We start from the raw sequence: 19,944 nt of genomic DNA on the forward strand, positions 1-19,944 counted from the left end.
AAGCCTGCGGTGACACTTCTGGTGCTTGAAATTGTCAACTATCGTCTGCTTCCACCGTACAGGTGATCTTCTGCATGGTTCATTCAGCCAAGATACTCCTCTCCCTTCTGCTGGTCATAGCATGTGATAGTATTTAGAATGGAATTTGCAGTTTCAGATTGAGCTTTCTGATTTCTGAGGATTTCTGTGCCCTTTGCTTTATATTGTTATTGCTTTTTATTTCTCTGACTGTTTTTTACGGAAATATCAATGCCTGACCTATATCTGGACCATAGATATGGGGATATGACCCTTCAAGGACCCTACAAATTCTTGGAAAAAAGTTGAACATACCCATTTTGGACATTTAGCCTGATCTGACACTTGCACTCGAGTTTGCGTAACACAGTTATCAATCATTTTCCAGCTCCAGATCTCCTTGATCTTTCCTAGATCAGTTCCATGCCCCATACTTCACTGAAAGTTCAATGGAAATCAATTGCCAATGAGGACATTGTTTAAATTGGCTACTATTTTGTTTGCAAATACAATTCTTATTTATGTGCAATTCACTTGTTGAATGCTATTAGCATTTAACAATTTCAGATTAATGCCGTAGATGTTTCATTTCAATAATGCTATTATGTGATCAGATTCTTCTGGACACCAAAACTTGAGATACTCCTATACTTATGTTCAAAGTAGAATGAAGAAAATATAGACATCTAGCTACTCAATTCTCACTTGTCTGCAATTTCTAGCAGTCAAAGTAATCATATTTATCATGCTTGTTATAAGGTTTGGATGGAGTTTTGAGGGATTCACCGTTACAAATGTTATATACTCTTCCATTGCAGGTGTAGAGATCCCCAAGTTTGTTGACACCGTCACTCCTCAATACAAACCAAAATTTGATGAATTGGTGAGAATCAACAGGATAATTGACTCTCTTTTACCCTGTCTCCAAGTTTTTTCCTCGAATGATGTGCTATTTATTTGTGGTTATAGCTTGTAGAATTGAAAGAGGCAGAGGAGAAATCCTTGAAAGAGTCTGAGCGATTGGAGAAAGAAATTGCCGAGGTTCAAGAACTTAAGGTAATAAATAAAACAATGCCGGAATGTGTGTTGTTGTGTTCCAAATCACAATTGCTGAATTTTTTATCTTTTTTTATGAACAGCAAAAGATCAGCACCATGACCGCAGACGAGTACTTTGAGAAACATCCAGAGCTTAAAAAGAAATTCGATGATGAGATCCGGAATGACTACTGGGGCTATTGACATCTTTGTGAATTTAATGGCCAAGCTTTTGGTCTCGACTAGAATTTCTGAACCGTTTCTGTTGTTTTAACCCCTTTTTCTCTTGTGCGGTGATCTGGGTTGGAAAGATTAGGCTGTAATGATAAGAAAATAATTGTGTGAGAAAAATTTATCCAATCATTTGAGAAACAAGGTGGATCTTGTAAGACATGCATTCTATTTAGCAGGCATCCGCAGTCATACTTTTATGGCAAAATTTTTACTGTCTGCCCTCTTCATTCCATTCTGTTTTATGTTTATTATTTGAATATTATCTAGATACAATTGAATTTGGACACCTATTTATCTTGATCCATTCTATATGTATTTTTTAATAAGTGGTTATTTATATTATTAGTATTTTGAAATTTTAAATTTTATAAATTAATATAAAAAAAGGTTTTTACATCAAGAATGAATTTATTGATTCAAGTGCATCTAGACAATCATTTATCCAAATTCATCGGGACGTGCTTTTTAGTTCTTTTTAATATTAATTATTTTAAATTGTATAAATTCATATAAGAAAATTTATTATCAAGAATTTTATGAAATTATATATTATTAAATTATATGTAATAATAATTATTTTAAATTATACAAATTCATGTAAGATAATTTATTAGTTATAATTATTTTAAATTTTATTAAATCATATATTTTAATTAAAATATATTTAATATTAATTATTTCAAATTATCTTTTATGGTATCATATATTATGATTTGAGTAAATTCATATAAGAATATTAATTATTAAGAATTTTATTAAATTATATATTTTAATTATAATATATTTAATAATAATTATGTTTAAATATGATTAAAATATTTATTATTGATAATAATAATCTTATTAAAATTTAAATAACAATAACAATAATCATTTACCAAAACAAATTTATGCTAAGGGTATTCTAGTCATTTTAGTTTTTTCCACTATGCTATTACACCTCTATTCCATTCAACCAAACACAAGATTACTATTACGCCTCTATTCCATTATATTCAACCAAACAGTTGATTTGCTATTACACCTCTAATCCAATACACCTCTAATCCAATACACTTCTAATCCAATACACCTCTAATCCAATACAGCGAACCAAACGCACCCTTAATAGCCATAAATTTATCTTAAAATAGTTTAGAAAAAGTGGGAATGCATTTCTACAATATGTTATGTTCAGGGTTTACCATTTAAGATCTTTTTAAAATATTTTCTGTTGTAGAATATTTTCTGTTTAGGAAAATTCTCTACTATTTTTGAAAATTAATATTGTTATTTTACTTTTTTGTCTCTTCTGAAAACAATATAAATAGCAGGCTATTCTAATCATTTTTCACAACACAGAAAAATAAGAAAACTCAATCCTCTCATTTTTCTCCCGTTCTGGCTCTCTTAAAATTTCGGTGTTTTACTAAACCACATTAGTGCGATATTCTTTCTAGGAGATTGAGTTTTAAGCGGGATCATCTGTGACACCTCTAATCTTTCCTAAAAATTGAACCTAGTGTGGTTTACCCGATTTTCTTCTAGTTTATTTCCCGACTTTTACGAAAAGAGCAATCCTTTTGAGTTCTATCTTCCTCATTCGAGTGTACGAATTTAGAAGTACTGTATTAACCTTGGGGGTGACGTCCATTTCCGATTACACCAATCAGAGTGAAATCGCTTCTAAGTAGTGATTCTTTCACGGCACAGTAATTGCTTTTTTTATTTGCATTTTGCTTGGTTTTTTTTTTGTCAGTGCTAATAGTTTTGTTTGCAGTAGTATATTTCATCCTAAAATACGAGTCCCCACTAACATGGGGGAGGAGTAGGCCCAAATTGCTAACCCTAGCCTGCTAGCCCAAAAAACACCAAGGGTATAGCAGAAACCCTAGCTTCCCTTCTTCAGTGTTGGCGCCACACTCCCTACGTCACAGCAACTGCCCATCACCCCCACGTCACAGCAACCTCGCCCACGTTCAGCAGCCTCTGTGCACGCAGCGCACGTCTCCTCCAGGGCACCTGCAAACAACGAACGGCCAAAACAGTAGAAAATACGACAAAAATATAAAAAATGGGGGGGTTTGGTTTTTTATTTTTTCTGTTATTGTGGGGGGAATATAAGGCAAAAAATAAAATCGGAAGGGGGAGGTCAGTGTGAAAAACAAAAAGGCGGTGTAAAGAGAAGAAGCGGAAAATACGAAGGAAAAAAATAGAGTTTATTGAAAGTGAAAAAGTTTTTCTTCTTCTTTTGATAATTTTCCGCCTCTGTTCTTTTATATATATATATATTTAAGTCAAATACGAAGAGAAAGAAAGGAACCTTTTTAAAAAACCTTACTTGTATGTTGCATTGTCGGAACCTCCATACTTTCGACTTCGAATCAAAATAGGGTGGGCAATGGCTGAGTTGAGTGGCGTTGTGGGTAGGGATGAGCAAAACTCGATTCGACTCGAAAAAATTGAAAAAAAATTCGAATTTCGAGTTAAATGAATCGAGTTATTCGAATCAACTCGATTTTTTTTTTCGAATTTCGAGTTCGAATCGAGTTGAGTTTTCGAATTCGAATAACTCGAATAATTCGAATAATTCGAATATCAAACTATAATATTTTACATTTTTACCCCAAACTCCCAAACCTTTTTACTTTTCCCTCAAAACTTTTACTCCTTCCCACTTTCCCCCCAAAACTTTTACTCCCCTCCCCTCCCCCAAAATCCATTTCCCACCAAAATTTTACTCTCCCATTTATTTTTTCTCAAAATTTTACTCCCAAAAACCCTCAAAACCTTTTATTTTTCCCCAAAATTTTTACTCCCTCCCACTTTTCCCCTAAAACTTTTATTCCCTTCCCATCCCACCTCCCATTTATCCCAAACCCTCCCCCCTCCAATTTTTTTAATATTTTCCCTCCAAAATTTTACTCCCCTTATTTACTTTCCCTCAAACTTTTATTTCCCAAAACTTTTTATTTTTCCCCTAAACTTTTACTTCTCACCCTTTACTCTCAAATAAAAAATCAAAATTATCTAAAAAAAATCATAAATAGTAATAATTTTATTTATATCTACTATTTATATTATTAAATTAAATTTCACATTTTATATTATTTATATTATTGAAGTGTTTAGTCATATTAAATATTTATATTAAAATTGAATTATTAATTATGCCATAAAATATTCGTGTTAAAATTTTATATTGGTATTAATTTCACATTTTATTTTTAAAATAACTTTTATTAAAAAATCATATTTTTACATTTAATATATTTTTTAATTCTAAAATACATAGTGACAAGAATCTGAAGATAATTGAAACAACTAAGCAAGCAAAGAAGCTAATCAGTATATAAAAATTAATAAATAAATTATGAAGTGATGAAAGTTAATAAAAAATTTGATTAAGGTGAACAAATTTTATTACGATGGGTGGCAATGGTTACAAGGACCCAAAATTATTTTTTAAAATTTAACTCGAACAAATATATTCGATTCGATTCGATTCGAATTCCATCTCACTCGACTCGATTCGAGAAAACTTCAAATAAAGTTAGGATGATAAAATGAGATTCGAAAACTCGATTAACTCGAAAATTTTTTATTTGATTCGATTCGATCGAATGCTCACCCCTAGTTGTGGGCATAGGTTTAGTCTGTTGGAGAAATTAGAATGGTGGCTGATATTAGGGTTAGCATTGGTTTTATTTTAAAGTGAAAGAAACGGCATCATTTGGACTTTATGTCAAGGCTCAGTGGCTTATTTGCACGATTGGTCCTCCGCCTTTGTAACATGCTTAAATTAAATTTTTCATGTTTCCTAAATGTGGCTGCATTTTTTATCGTTTATCTCAATCTTGTCCATGCTCGGAGCGCTACGTTTTGGAGGGTTTGGAATATTTCCGAATTGGCCGTCCATGTTACGCGCATTTTGTAAATTCGCCCTTTGTTTTTATTTTTATTTTTTTCCCTTTTTCAATTTTGTTTTGATTATAATTTAATCCTTTGTATTTGTTTTACTAATTAAGTTTAATATTAGTTTGTTAATATTATTATTGTTATTATTAAGTTACTGTTGTTATTATTGTATTATATATTACTGTTATTTTGAGTATTATAGATTACTATCATATTTATTTATTTTTTCATTTATTTTTCAAATGTATATATATTATTTTACTACATATTGTTTTAAAATCATTCTATACTATTTACTTTAAATCAATTTATATTAGTTATTTTAAGCTCACTTTCGTATAATATTTATTTAATTTTTTAATACCTATTTAAATCATTTTTCATATCTTATTTTAGACTCTATTTCATTATATTCATTGCAACTCTATGTGTATATTATTATAGTATTATAAATATTAAATTCTCCATTTTATATATGCTATTTATTTAAATAATATACTATTTTCTATCATTTATTCTTAATTTTCTTCACCTTTGATTTATTTCAAATTTTCCTACTTATCATTTGTTTTAAATATTTTATATTGTTAATATGTTGATGGTTTTAAATTTCCTTTCTCTCATGAAATGTTTTTTAAGCTCCTTATATTAGATTTATGACAATTTGTTTAGCTTTTCTTTCAAAATTGATTTTAATTCATTAGCTTTTGAGTGTTGGTTTTAGTATTCACACAATATATGACCGAGCATCTCTTTTTTCAATAAAATTATACAAATTTCAAATAAAAGCTTATTCTCGGGAATTCAAAAATGTTGGGTCCTAACTCATTGGACATGACATTTTGTCATCTCGAAATAAGAATTTCTAAGAAAATAAAGGCAATATTTGGTATTTGGAATTTTGAGAAATTGTGTCCTAACTTACTGGGTTTCGATTTTTTTCATTTGACCTAAATAACCGAATATCCTTCTTAAGTTTAAAAGCATGAGTCTTAAAAGTCAAAAGACAAGCTTAATTTCGGGGATTGGAATTGTTGTACCCTAACTCACTGGGTGTGACATTTTACTTATCTGAAATAAGAGGGTCTTATCATCTAATTCAATTTATTAAAATTTTCTTTTAAGAAAAACCGTATTTTAAAATCTTCTCAAATTTTCGACGCTAAGACATTAAATAATCAATTTGGCACCAATTCTGGGCGTTACGAGAGTGCTAACCCTTCCTCGTGCGTAACCGACTCTCGAACCTATTTTCTCAAAATTCGTAAACTAAAAAAATCGTTTTCAAGGTGATTCGATCACACCTTAATAAAAGATTGGTGGCGACTCCAATTTTCGTTTTTAAGTCGAAAACTAATTTTTGTTTTCAAAAAATGGTTTCGACAGCTTAGCGACTCCACTGGGGATTGTTAGAGAGTCGAGTCATAAATTGATTAATTTTTGTCTTTTGGTCGAAAAATCAAATTTTGTTTTAAAATTCATGATTTTCCCTTTTCATTCATTGTTTTTTCATCATGATATGCTTGCTTAATTGGTCTAAGTCCGTTAGTTTATTTGCATTTTGCATTTCATGGTCAATTTTACCCCTCTAAGTGGGAGTGAAAAACTAGTCTTTCGTGAGGTTTTCACCTCCGTGCAAGATAGTGGATCGCTTTCGGGATACATCCGTACCTATGTCTTCATGAGATTTTCATCTTCGTGTAACCATAGGGAAATGTATTCCCCTGAACCGAACTCGGTCCACATGAGCCTATAATGGGTAAGGATCGAGGAATCTGCTGGTTCGGGTACCTTTACCTTAGAAGCCAAACCTCATATAGCGATGGTGAACTTTTAGTCGCTTCGGTCAACAATTCTAAAGTGAGCGATGAGTGGATCCTTGATTCGGGTTGCACCTTCCACATGAGTCCCAATTGGGATTGGTTTACAACTTATGAAACAGTGTCTGAAGGTGTTGCTTTGATGGGAAATAATACTTCATGTAGAATTGCAGGTGTTGGAACAATTAAAGTTAAGATGTTTGATAGAGTTATTAGAACACTTAGTGACGTACGACATGTTCCAAAATTGAAGAGAAATATAATTTCGTTGAGTACTCTTAATTCAAAAGGGTACAAATACACAGTTGAAAATGAGGTTTTGAAGATTTCCAAAAGTTCTCTCGTTGTGATGAAAGGGCAGAAAAAGACTACCAAGTTATTAGTTTTGCAGGGTTCTACTGTTACTAGTGATGCAACTGTCGCACCCTCTTCCTTGTTAGATGATGATATTACTAAACTTTGGTATATGCACCTAGGGCATATGAGTGAGAATGGCATGGCAGAATTGAGCAAAAGAGGACTTCTTGATGGGCAAGGAATTTGCAAAGTGAAATTCTGTAAGCAGTGCGTTTTTGGGAAGCAAAAGAGAGTTTGATTCACTAGAGGAATCCATAACACGGAAGGAACGTTAGAGTATATTCATTCTGATCTATGGGGGCCATCCTGAGTGCCTTCGAGAGGTGGAGCTAAATATATGCTAACTTTTATTGATAATTTTTCCAAAAAAGTTTGGGTGTTCTTCTTGAAGCAGAAAAGCAACATGTTTTTCACATTTAAGTCTTGGAAAACTATGATTGAAAAACAGACGGGAAAACAAATAAAATACCTCCGTATAGATAATGGCATAGAGTTCTGTTCAGGTGAGTTTAATAAACTGTGCAAGTCAGAAGGGATCGTGAGACACTTGACAGTTCATTATACTCCACAGCAAAACGACATTGTAGAACGAATGAACAGAACGAACATGGAGAAGGTTCAATGTATGTTGTCAAATGACAACTTAACAATGTCGTTTTGGGCCGAAGTAGCCTCTATTGCATGTTTTTTGATCAATTGATCTTCATCCGTTGCCAATGAGAAAAAGACTCCACAAGAGGTATGGTCTGGTAATCCTGCTGACTATTCTGATTTAAAGGTCTTTGGGTGTCCTGCGTATCCTCATGTTGATAATAGAAATTGGAACTGAGATCCATTAAATGTGTTTTTCTTGGTTATAAAGTTGGTGTAAAAGGGTATAAGTTATGATGTCCTGAAAATAGAAAAGTTGTGATTAGTAGAGATGTTGTTTTTGATGAAACTGCTATGCTACCTAACTTATCTCTTAAAGACTCTTCCAATAAAGAAAATAAAAAGCAAGTGGAGCATCAGATTAATCCAGAATCTACAATCGAGTTGACTCCTCAAGCTAGTACAAAAATTCAAAATAGAGTTGCTTCTTCACCATAATACTCTATCGCCAAAAACAGAACTAAAAGAGAAATTAAACCTCCAAAGAAGTATGCTGGGGCTGATCTAATTACTTATGCTTTAAATGTGGCTAAAGATATAGATGCAAACCAAGAGTCATCTAATTATTAAGATGCGGTTAGCTATGAAGACTCAGAAAAGTGGATGTTTGCTATGCAAGAAGAGATGAAATCATTCCACAAAAATAAAACATGGGATATTGTAAAACTTCCTAAAGGTAAAAAGGTTGTTCATTGTAAATAAGTGTTTAAAACAAAAGAAGAGACTCCAGGAGTTGAAGAACCCAAATATAAAACAAGGTTTGTTCTAAAGGGTAATAGTCAAATTCCAAGAGTGGATTTCACAGATGTGTTCTCCCCAGTTGTGAAGCATAGTTCGATTTGATCTTTGCTTGGTATTGTGGCCATGCACGATTTGGAGCTTGAGCAGTTAGATGTAAAAATTGCATTTTTACATGGAGAACTTGAGGATGATATTTACATGCAACAACTAGAGGGTTTTACAGTCTTAGAAAAAAAGGACTATGTTTGCTTGTTGGAAAAGTCCCTTTACGGTTTGAAACAGTCACCAAGAAAGTGGTACAAGAGGTTTGATTCCTTTATGACTTCTCATGATTTCAAAAGAAGTAGCTTTGATAGTTGTGTTTACTTTAAGAAAAACAGTGATGGTTCTTTTGTGTATCTACTCTTTTATGTTGATGACATGCTAATAGCAGCGAAAGATAAATAAGAGATAAGAAAGGTCAAAGCCTAACTAAGTGAAGAATCTGAGATGAAAGATTTGGGACTAGCAAAGAAGATACTTGGTATATAGATTCTCAGAGATAGAAAAACAAGTAAATTGTACCTAAGTTAGAAGGGTTACATTGAGAAAGTTCTTTACAGATTCAATATGCAGAATGTTAAGCCTATTAATACTCCTTGAACAGCCCATTTTAGACTTTCATCGGCTTTGTCTCCACAATCAGATGATGAAATTGAGTACATGTCACATGTTTCATACTCTAGTACAGTAGAATCTCTCATGTATGCTATGGTTTGTTCACGTCTAGATTTGTCATATGCAGTCAGTGCAATTAGCAAATACATGGTGAATCTCGATAAAAAACATTGGAAAGCAGTTTAGCAGATTTTAAGATACTTACGAGGTACTACTGATGTTTGCTTATAGTTTGAAAAAACCAAAGATGGAGTCATTGGGTATGTTGATGTTGATTTTGTTGGAGACCTTGATAGAAGAAGATCTCTCACAGGTTATGTTTTTACAATCAGAGGTTCTGCAATTAGTTGGAAAGCCACTTTGCAAACTACAGTTGCTTTGTCTACCACTAAAGCTGAGTACCTGGCGATTACTGAGGCTTGTAAAGGAGCTATTTGGTTGAAAGGAATCTTTAGTAAACTCTATGAAGACCTTCAAATTAGTATAGTACTTTGTGACAGTCAGAGTGCCATCTTCCTTACAAAAGATCAAATGTTTCATGAGAGAACAAAACACGTTGTTGTTTGGTATCATTTTGTTCATGATATTATTGTTCGTGGTGATATTGTTGTGAGCAAAATTTGTACTCATGAAAATCCTGCAGATATGGTGACTAAGTCACTTCTTATAACCAAGTTTGAGCATTACTTAGACTTGGTTGGTGTTCATTATTGAAGTTAAACCCTTAAGGGTTTTTATGGAAGAGGTACAGAACTTGTTCGTTGAGAGTTCGCAATGAAGAACTTATTCATTGAGAATTTGTGTCCAGGTGGAGATTGTTAGAATTAAGTGACCCGAATTCTTATTTAAATGAAATACATTGGTAAAATAAAGTAAAAGTAAAATCCATATAGAACTACACTTCTTTTATTTTATTTTAGAATAAGGTTTTTTAAACCTTATTAAGCTCAATCTATTTGATATTGATTAGAATAAGATGTTTCAATCTTACTACACTCTTATTAGAATATGGTTTTACAAGTCTATAAATAGACATAGTCTACTCCTCTTGTAATGATTCGAATTCGACATAGTAAATTATCTTCTCTTCTACCTGTGGTTTTTTCCCAAATGGGTTTCCACGTAAAATTTGTGTGTTTTTTATTTTTCTCTCTTTTTCTTTGTGGTAAATTTTCAATACCGACGTTCTATTTTTATCAGAAGTAATTTGAGAGAATTTTAGAGAGAATCCTTTGAGAGCTCAAAATATTGAAAATGTCAAAAGTTCTTTCTCCTGTTGCGAAAGACTCCTATTTATAGTATTTCAAGAATAAGAGTTACAAAGCTGGTAATTAACGTGAATAATGTAATTAATTTTCAGTTACAAAGAAGGGGGAAGTGAAAGGTATTGTTAGTGATGTTGAATAGTGAAGAAAAATTCGCTATGTTTTTGAAAGGAGGGAAAACCACTCAATGTTACAGGAAAATGTTAAGAGAAGAACTCTTAGCTACCTACATATCTGATCCACCAAATCAAGCTCTCTGAAACATCCCAAAAGTGAAGATAACCCAAGAATCCTACCATATTTCAAGGTTATTTCCACATTTTCTACTTTGGCGAATCAGTACCACGTGAAACATCTTTCTCTAAACATCTCTTGAAATGCAAGATGATGGTTTTTCTTGGATGAAAGTTTTTCTTGAATAATAATTATTTTGACTTGTTCCAAACACGAGTTGTTCTCAATATAGAAGTTGTTCCGAGTAAGAGTTATTTTTGGTGATGCTTTCCTTGTTAAAGCTTGTTCTAAATAATGGCTCTTTCGGAAAAAAAAAACACAATTGTTCTAAATACAAGTTCTTCCAAACAATGGTTGTTTTAAACATGGCTATTCTTGAAACTCCATTATTCTAAACAAGAGTTGTTCCAAACTTTAGATATTCTCATAGAAGTTGCTCTCAAATAACAATTACACTGGATAATAGTTGTTTTAACTAATATCATGTCCCAAAAATCAGGATAGTAGAATCGGAATAGTAAATTGGGGGTTAGTGAATCAGAAACAGTAATTAGGGTAGATAATTAAAATAATTAGAAATTAATTAAATAAAATATTAAAATAAATATAATTAATAATTTTAGGTTAAGAAATTAAAATTGAGTGTTCGAGAATTAATTTGGTTAAAACAGATTTTAAAAACAATGTTTGATTTGAAAATAATTTGGAATTGATTTTAATTGAAAAACAATGACCTATTTGAAAAAGTGAAGAAACTGGAGGTGGTTAAATGGGCAATGACCCAATTTTTTAAAATAGGTTGCCTATTTAACAACACCCACGTCTTCTTGTTCCCTTCCATTATTCGTTTTCTTCAAAAATTTATCAAACACCAAATCAAAGCTTTTCTTCCGAAATTAGTTTATCCTCTTTGATTTTCAAGCTCTCCAAACATAAAATCTCTTATGATTAGCTCGAATTAGCTAATTAAAATCCTTAAAACCCTCAAGAGATTTTCACACACGTTTTAGCTCGAATTAGCTCCATAGCTCATCAATTTTTCAAAAATGAGGTGAGATTCTAACTTTTTATGATTAAACTAAGTGACATGTTATTCCAAATCGAGATTTAAATGATTTAATCAAGATTTCAATATATCACTTGATTTTAAAGTTGATTTTTGGCTTGAAAATAGTGGGTCTCGTATTTCTTGGTTAAGATTTGGTTTTAAAGTGATTTCTAACTCATTTTTATCTAATTAAAATGCATTTTATCTTTAACAAATCCTAAATGAATTTAAGCAAATTGAATGTTTTCTCCTTTTTTAAAGATCACATAAGCTTGATTTTTTCAGAAAATTAGATCGGTGTAATTGGGTAAAATTGATGGTTTAAATGTGTAATTGGATGATATTTAGGATGTTTGGAATCGAAATTAAGGTTTAGAAACTAGATTTGAGTGGTGAAATCGCATTTTCGACAAAACTAGCTAGTTTTCGATAAGTATGATAGATGAGTTGTGGTCTGCATTTTTTATATTATTTATGTTTGAGGTTGTTTATAATGTGTTTGTAATGTATTTAATTTGAATGCAAAGTGCTAAACTCATTAAGAGGTTCTACAAGCAAGGACAAAGGTAAACAAAGGCTTATTTGAGCTTTTGCCATAAAAGTCAATGTTGCAAGGTGAGTGGTTTGATTTGCTACAATTGTGCACAAATCAAAGTGTTAAATGGGAGATTAGGTAGCCTAATCACCTATACTAAGTTCCAAGAGTAAGTGTTTCTACCTAAACGAATGATGATTTGCAAATGATGCTTAAATGCAGTATGTTATGTGATGTATATTGAGATGACAATGAAAATGTTATGTGTTTATGACTGAATATGATATGAGTCTTGTTGATTTTATGTACACTATATGAGATCTATATGTTGTGGCTATTTAAGCATAATGTGAGCACTTGTAAGTGCATGATATGAAACTAGAATTTGTAATATGAACATGAATTGTATGACATGTGAAAGTGTGTACAAAATACTAAGCATATATGTTTAAGTGGATGTGTTTGTAGGGTATATTTGGTTGTGTTGAAGGGTATATTTCGTTGTGCTTGGAGGGTATACTTGGTTTTGTTTGAAGGCTACGATGGTTGTGTTTGGTGGGTGATAGTTTTATGCTACACATTATATTGATCGTATTTGGAAATTTGGTTATCCAATGTAATATATTTTGTATATATGTTTCATGGTCACGTTGTGCCAACATATCAATGTGAATGCTATGAATTATGCTAGATTGCTTACCATGATTAATTGTGATAGTATGTTTTCTTTTAACTTTGGATATTGTGAGTACTTGTGGCAATCTTTGAGCACTCACTCTTTTATGTTTAACAATGGAAGGATATAGGTAAAACGAGGAGGAGAAGTGAGCTACCAAGTGATCCAAAGTAAGACAAATTACCTCGAGTACGTTTGATGTGTTTGTAACTCAATAAGGAAGGCAATATGAGACTAATCTAGAGGGTTTTAGACTTTGAACTGTTAATGGTTTGTAATTGGACGTTGTGAACTCTTTAAGTGGTTTGATTTGGAGCTTTTATTACTGTTCCAGATATATGATTGAATGGTAGATTATGAATGCTTGATGAATGGTATGAGTAATTGTTCAACTAACTTATAAATGTAGGTTGAATAGCCGTTGGTTATTAAGGTAAGTATTACATATTTTATGTGTGATTTGGAAATTAATCATGAGTTTAGTATGCATGAAATATAAAATTGGACAAATTATGTAAATAGTAGGTGGCCTGTGAACTAATTAAATGATGATGATTTTATGAAGAGATGCATGATGTTTTAATGAATCTTCCTAAACAAGATTTATACATATTACTCTACTATACTATTTTCAACCTTATGAAATGGTGTTTTCCAACATTTTACTACATTATGATTTAGATTTAATCATTTGTTTTTAAATAAAACGATTTTTAAAATCCTTTCAAATATAACATTTTAAATACCCTATCACCTACATGAATGTTTAATTGAAGCTTTTAGAATATTTTCTTGTTAAAAATTCAATTTACAGATTATGCTGATGACTTGATGATTAGAGTAGCTTAATGGAAGCATGACTTTAGGTTATCAAATATTGCATGAATAATTGTGTGAGGTGTGTTTAGTGGTTGGTGTGCTTCGTGGTGGTTTTAATGGAGAGTCACTTTGGTGACTAATGTGATGTTCGAAATTTGGGTTGGATCATCCCGGTTAGGTATGGGGCGCCACAACTAAAGTCTTGTTTCGAACATAGCTATTTTAGACATAATTATTCTTAAACAACAATTGTTATGAACAACAACTATTCTAACAAGAGTTGTTGCTCCAGAAGAGATACGCTTGGTAGTACAATTTCTTGAAGTATAATATTCTTTATTTTAAAGAAGAGGTAAAATATTAGTAGGCAAAATTGAATATCTAAATTTTGCCCTCTACATGAGAACTTCTTAAGAATATAGAAAAAGTAAATAAATAAAACAATTATGTATTTGTAAAAAAAACTAGTGCTATGTAGGAAAAGAAAAAAAAAATTATATTTCTCACTTTGTTGCCCTCTGCATAAATTTTTGTTTGACGAGAGAAGAGAAAAAAATTCATGCATAAAAGCTAGTGTATTGCGGCAAAACGTGACAACACTTTCTCTCTAAACAAATGAGAATAACATGCTCAAAATTTTAACAAAAATTAAAACAACAAGCTATATATATATAAATAAAGGAATAGCATGCAAGAGGTGTTCCAAATAATTTAGAAAGAGCAAGTTATAGTAGTTTGGAAGAGCATGTCTTACTTTTCCCAAAAAATTTGAGAATAATAGTTGGTAGCGCTTCACTAAAAGAAAATGGGAACAACTAAGCAAAGTGTTTCCAGAATAATCAGATATAGTGTTTCTGGAACAACTTACCATAACATTTTCCCAAAAAAAAAGTGGGAACACCAAAGTAGAGCATTTTCAGAATAACTTGCCTTATTGTTTTCCCTTAAAAAAGAGGGAACACCCAAATAGAGTGTTTTTGAAACACCCAAATAGAGTGTTTCTGAAACACCCAAATAGAGAGAGGAAATATTGCAAACAAGTGAATAGAATGTACTGGTAGAAGGAGGAGAGAAAGATTGGACCAGATTTGGTAACATTGAGCGTAGTGACAGGTGATGGTCGATAAGATGGAGAAAGGGAAATGTGGCTGACGATCATGCTTAACAAAGAAAGAACTTTGGAGAATTTTAGAGAGAATCCATTGAGAGTTCAAAATGCTAAAAATGACAAAAGTGTCAAAAGTGCCAAAAGTCATTTCACCTATTGTAAAAGATCCTTATTTATAGTGTTTCAAGAATATGACTTACAAAGTTAGTAATTAATATGAATAATGTAATTAATTTTTAGTTACAATTTCATTAATGATTAATAAGGGGTAATGAAAGGTTTTTTACTTTTTTTGTGATGGTGAATAGTGAAGAAAAATTTACTATGTTTTTGAAAGGAAGGAAACTCACTCAGCATTATAGGAAAATATTTTTAGAGTCCTTTCACCTATTAGGAAACCACTTGAAATATCTTTCACAAAATATTTCTTGAAATGCAAGATGATGGTTGTTCTTGGATGAGAGTTGTTCTTAAATAATGATTATTTTGACTTGTTCCAAATGTGAGTTGTTCTCAATGTAGAGGTTGTTCTAAATAATAGTTGTTTTGTGGTGATACTTTCCTTGGTAAAGCTTGTTCTTAATAATTATTTTCTACTTTTTGGAAAAACACAATTGTTCTAAATACAAGTTGTTCTAAACAATGGTTGTTCTAAACATAGCTATTCTTGAAATGCCATTGTTTTAAACAAGAATAATTCTAAACTTTAGTTGATCTCAATAGGAGTGATTCTCAAATAACGACACTAGATAACTATTTTTTTAACTAAAGCCTTATTCTGAACATAGCTATTCTGGGCGTAATTATTCTCGAACAACAGTTGTTTTGAACAACAACTATTCTAACAAGAGTTGTTGCTCCAAAAGAGATACATTTGGTAGCACAATTTCCTGAAATAAAAAATTTTCATTTCAAAGAAGATATAAAATGTTATTTGCCAAAATTGAGTATCTACACCATCTCTTATAACTCCCAACTTTTCTTTTTCTAGTCAATTCCTCACAGATTCAATTTCCTTAGAGACTGGCCATATTTTAGTATCATGTTTCATTCTTTTGTCTTGCAAGTTCTTTGTTGTGGGGTGTTCTTTGTATTGCAATGGTGTTTTTTTTTTTCATTTGTGTAAGGAGTATTGTGGTGTTTGATATTATTTTGATATCCACTAATTTGTTTTAGGCGAAGATTCTATTTTGAGTCTTCCTGCTAGTATAGGATACCTTATGTCTAGTATTTGCATTTTGTAACCTGTTTTGGGATTTTTCTTTATATATTTCTATTGGCTTGGAAAAAACGGGATGTAGTCTAGAATCAATTTTTTTGTTTTTCATGACATTCCTTCCAGCCATTTAGGGTTTTAAGGATGGAAAAAACAAAAGAAATGCTTCAATTTTTTTTCATTTAGCTTTGATTTAGCAGGAAAATCCAGTTCTTTAACAATTTTAGGTGATGGTGTTTTTGTTTGGTTTTGGGAAAGACTTTGAAAATTATAAGAGAAAAGATGGTGATGAAAGAGAGGAAGATGAATTGGAATGGATGAGTTGGTAAAATTTTAATGATCTGTAAAAATTATTGGTAAAATTTTAATGATCTGTAAAAATTATCCACATGACATTAAATTATTAGATGAGATCCACATGACATTAAATTATTAGATGAGATCATAATTGATGTGGTAGGAAAGGATCATCTAATAATTTCTCCAACACATTTACATGATTTCAATTCTACGCATATATGTCAAATTTTAATTAGTGACACATGTCATTCTATGAACTTACTTTGAACTTAAAATTTCTTAAATTACTTCAACAAAATTTAATTGGTGACACATGTCATGCTATGAACTCACTTTGAACTTAAAATTTCTTGCTTCAATATATTACTTTAGTGTATATATTAGATTAGATATGAATGATATACATATAATATAAAAGTAGGTACGGAGGCATATATAAAAATTTTGAGTTTTAAGTTAATTTTTTACGTTTCAGAATATATATATTTTATCTATATTTAAAGTGAATCTCATTTTTTAAAAAGTAAGTTTTAAATATGTTTTTCTTACCATTAATAATAACAATAATAATAAATAGAAGTTTTAAATTGCTTGATAATTATGATTGGGATTGAAAAAATATTTTAGCTTTACATTAAAAAAGGAAGTATATATATTTGAAAAATATATTAAAAAATTAATTATGTTAAAAAATTAATTTCTTTTATAAATTATATTAAAGAAAATCTTAAGAAAAGAGTGAAATTATATTTTTATTAAAAATACCTGAAATAGTACAGTACAAATAGTATTTTAATTAAGTATTGTAAACTATACTCGTTAAAATTTTTAATGTTATGGGCCAATTTAGCCCGGGCCCAAACCCAAATAGAAACCCAAATACAAAAAATAAAATAAATAACAGTCCAAGTCCATTTACAGCAGGCCCAAATTACAAGCCCAAATAACACAAACCCTAATGGCCCAAACGACATTCAGAAAAGAAAAAGAAAAAAAACCTAGTGCCGCACCTAGTCTCTGATAGCCACTGCCACCTTTGCCACTACCACCGCCACCGCCACTGCCACACCACCCTTGCCACCGCCCATTTGCACTTGCAGAGAAACAAAAGTAATCATTAGATATACAAATTGTAAATCGGCTATAAAAAGCCTAAAAAACATATTGTAAGGGTCAGTTTTTTTTAAAGAGAAATCAAAATAAAAAATAGAACAATGAAGTAATCAAAAAAACATTTCAAAGGTGATCTTTTTATATCTTTATTTCTTTCTATTATTATCTATATATAAAAAAATAAAATAAAAAGAAAAGAAAAAAAACTCCCTGGCTTTCGGTTTTGCCGTTGGAAATCGAAGCGTTCCCTGTATTTTTGCTGCCATTGGCGGGTCTCCGATGTGCACTAACCCCAAATCTGGGTTCTACTCGAAAAGAGGAAAAAAGTGGGGCTTTTGAACTTTCCGGCTATTGTGCACGACGGTGAATCGCCGGAGCCAAGGCCGGTCAAGAGGGGCTATTAAGAGAAAATGGGGAGGAATTTTTAGTTTTTTTCTAAAAGGGGGTGAAGTGATTTTTTTTGGAAATTTTTTATTTAAATAGGGCCTAGAAACAACACCGTTTTGGCCTATTGCCTTTACCCCAAAACGACGTCGTTTTGTGTTTGACCTGCGCGCTGACCCAACCCACTCCTAGTGTCACGGGGCTAGAGTTTTCATCTTGCGAACCGTGCAACCTTAGGCAATCCGTTCGTCCAAACTCGCCTAAGTCAGCCTTAACTCAAGTGAGGATTCTTTAAGAACTCCTCCAAGGAACCAATTGAAGAGCGGAAGCGATTTATGGCAAAAGAAGTTAAACCAAAGAACAACAGAAAGCCACAGAAAAGAATGCACACAAGGTGTTTGAGTAAATGCTCTTAGAATTCTATTACTCTTAAGAATTCAGAATACAATGGAATGGAGTAAGTACAAATGAGGGGAGGCTCTCTATTTATAGTTGAGCTCCCCCAAAACCCATGGTCAAGATACATTTACATCGACGGACGAGATTACCCATATCCCTTTATTTTATGGATTTACAAGATAAGCCATATCAAATCAAATCTAATATTTACAAGATATGATTCCCCTCTATCTTCTAAGATTAATTACCATATTAGCCTAAGTTGCCATGTCTTCATTATCGGGCCTACTGGGCTTCAATCTGACAGGCTTCTCTAATAGCTCTTTGAATCGGGCCAGTTCTCGTGGGCCAAATGATCCCCATCTGAGCAATAGATCTCCATTGGATGCATTTGGTGCGATGGTCACGGGCTTTGAACTGCGGCTCGTGACACTAGGATCTGCATGTTTTTAAACGGAAGGGCTAATTGTGCTTTTAGCCCTTTCTATTTTGTTTTCGTTTACAATTTAGTTTCATTCATTTTTTAATTTTACCCTATAATTTATTTCGGCTTGCAATTTGGTCTACCTTGAAGCTGTGCGTTTTGGACGGTGGGGATTATTTCCCATTTGGTCCCTCATTGTTATTCGAGCATTCAACTTGGTCTTTTTCCTTTTTATTATTTTTTGATTTGCCCCAATTTTCTATTTTAAAGTTCAATTTAGTCCTTTTTGTTGTTTTTGCTATTTTATTATTAAATTAATTAATTAAATATTATTATTACCATTATTATTTTCCCTTTTTATTTATTTACTTGTTATGATTACCATATAAATTAATTAGTTTTGCATTATTATTTCTACTATATTTTTTATATATTTATTTACCTAAATATTTTAAATATGTTTATTTTATTATATCGTTTATTTATTTATATCCTTTTATATTATTTGAAGCCTTAGATTTTTTATTATTATATTATTATTAATATCATCATTATTATTGATATTATGATTTTTAATTCGTTTCACACTATATTTATTTAGTTATTTGTCTAATACTAGTTTTTTAGTTTCAAATTTTTAGTTTTTCTTTTCTTTACTTATTATCTTTCTTTCATTTTGGCTTGTTTATTTTATTTTCGCCCTTATTATTGTCATTTATATTAACGCTTTTTATGCATATTAGCACCATTGTTTATTTTTTTACATTTTTCCGCCAATTTACATTACTTTAATCTTTGTCCAATACACAAATTTTGGTTTTTAATAATAAGCAATATTTCGTATTTTAGAATTCGAAAGGTCGTTCTCTAACTTACGGGATTTCGATTTTTCTCGATAAGTCCGAATACACGTACCCTTTTTTAAACATAATTTTTTAATAATAATCTTGGGAATTAATAAATGATCGTGTTCTAACTTATGGAATATGATTTCTTTTCTAAAACCGAGAT

The 19,944-nt window shown here is 31.4% G+C and overlaps 2 long non-coding RNA genes across 3 annotated transcripts; both read left to right on the top strand.

Moving 5' to 3' along the window:
• Positions 1–47: 47 nt before the first annotated feature.
• LOC121222194 (uncharacterized) lies at positions 48–1,586 on the top strand. 2 transcript variants are annotated; one of them, XR_005919288.1, is made up of 3 exons: positions 48–62; positions 837–1,074; positions 1,158–1,586. It is a non-coding gene; the product is annotated as an uncharacterized lncRNA (long non-coding RNA). The 2 variants fall into 2 exon arrangements; XR_005919287.1 differs by lacking the exon at positions 48–62 and having other exon boundaries at positions 547–1,074.
• Positions 1,587–11,559: 9,973 nt separating this feature from the next.
• Positions 11,560–13,490, top strand: LOC121222195 (uncharacterized). Its single transcript, XR_005919289.1, has 2 exons — positions 11,560–11,962; positions 12,487–13,490. It is a non-coding gene; the product is annotated as an uncharacterized lncRNA (long non-coding RNA).
• Positions 13,491–19,944: the final 6,454 nt, after the last annotated feature.

This window comes from Gossypium hirsutum, chromosome D10 (genome assembly GCF_007990345.1).
Source record: "Gossypium hirsutum isolate 1008001.06 chromosome D10, Gossypium_hirsutum_v2.1, whole genome shotgun sequence".
In the NCBI taxonomy this organism is placed as follows: domain Eukaryota; kingdom Viridiplantae; phylum Streptophyta; class Magnoliopsida; order Malvales; family Malvaceae; genus Gossypium; species Gossypium hirsutum.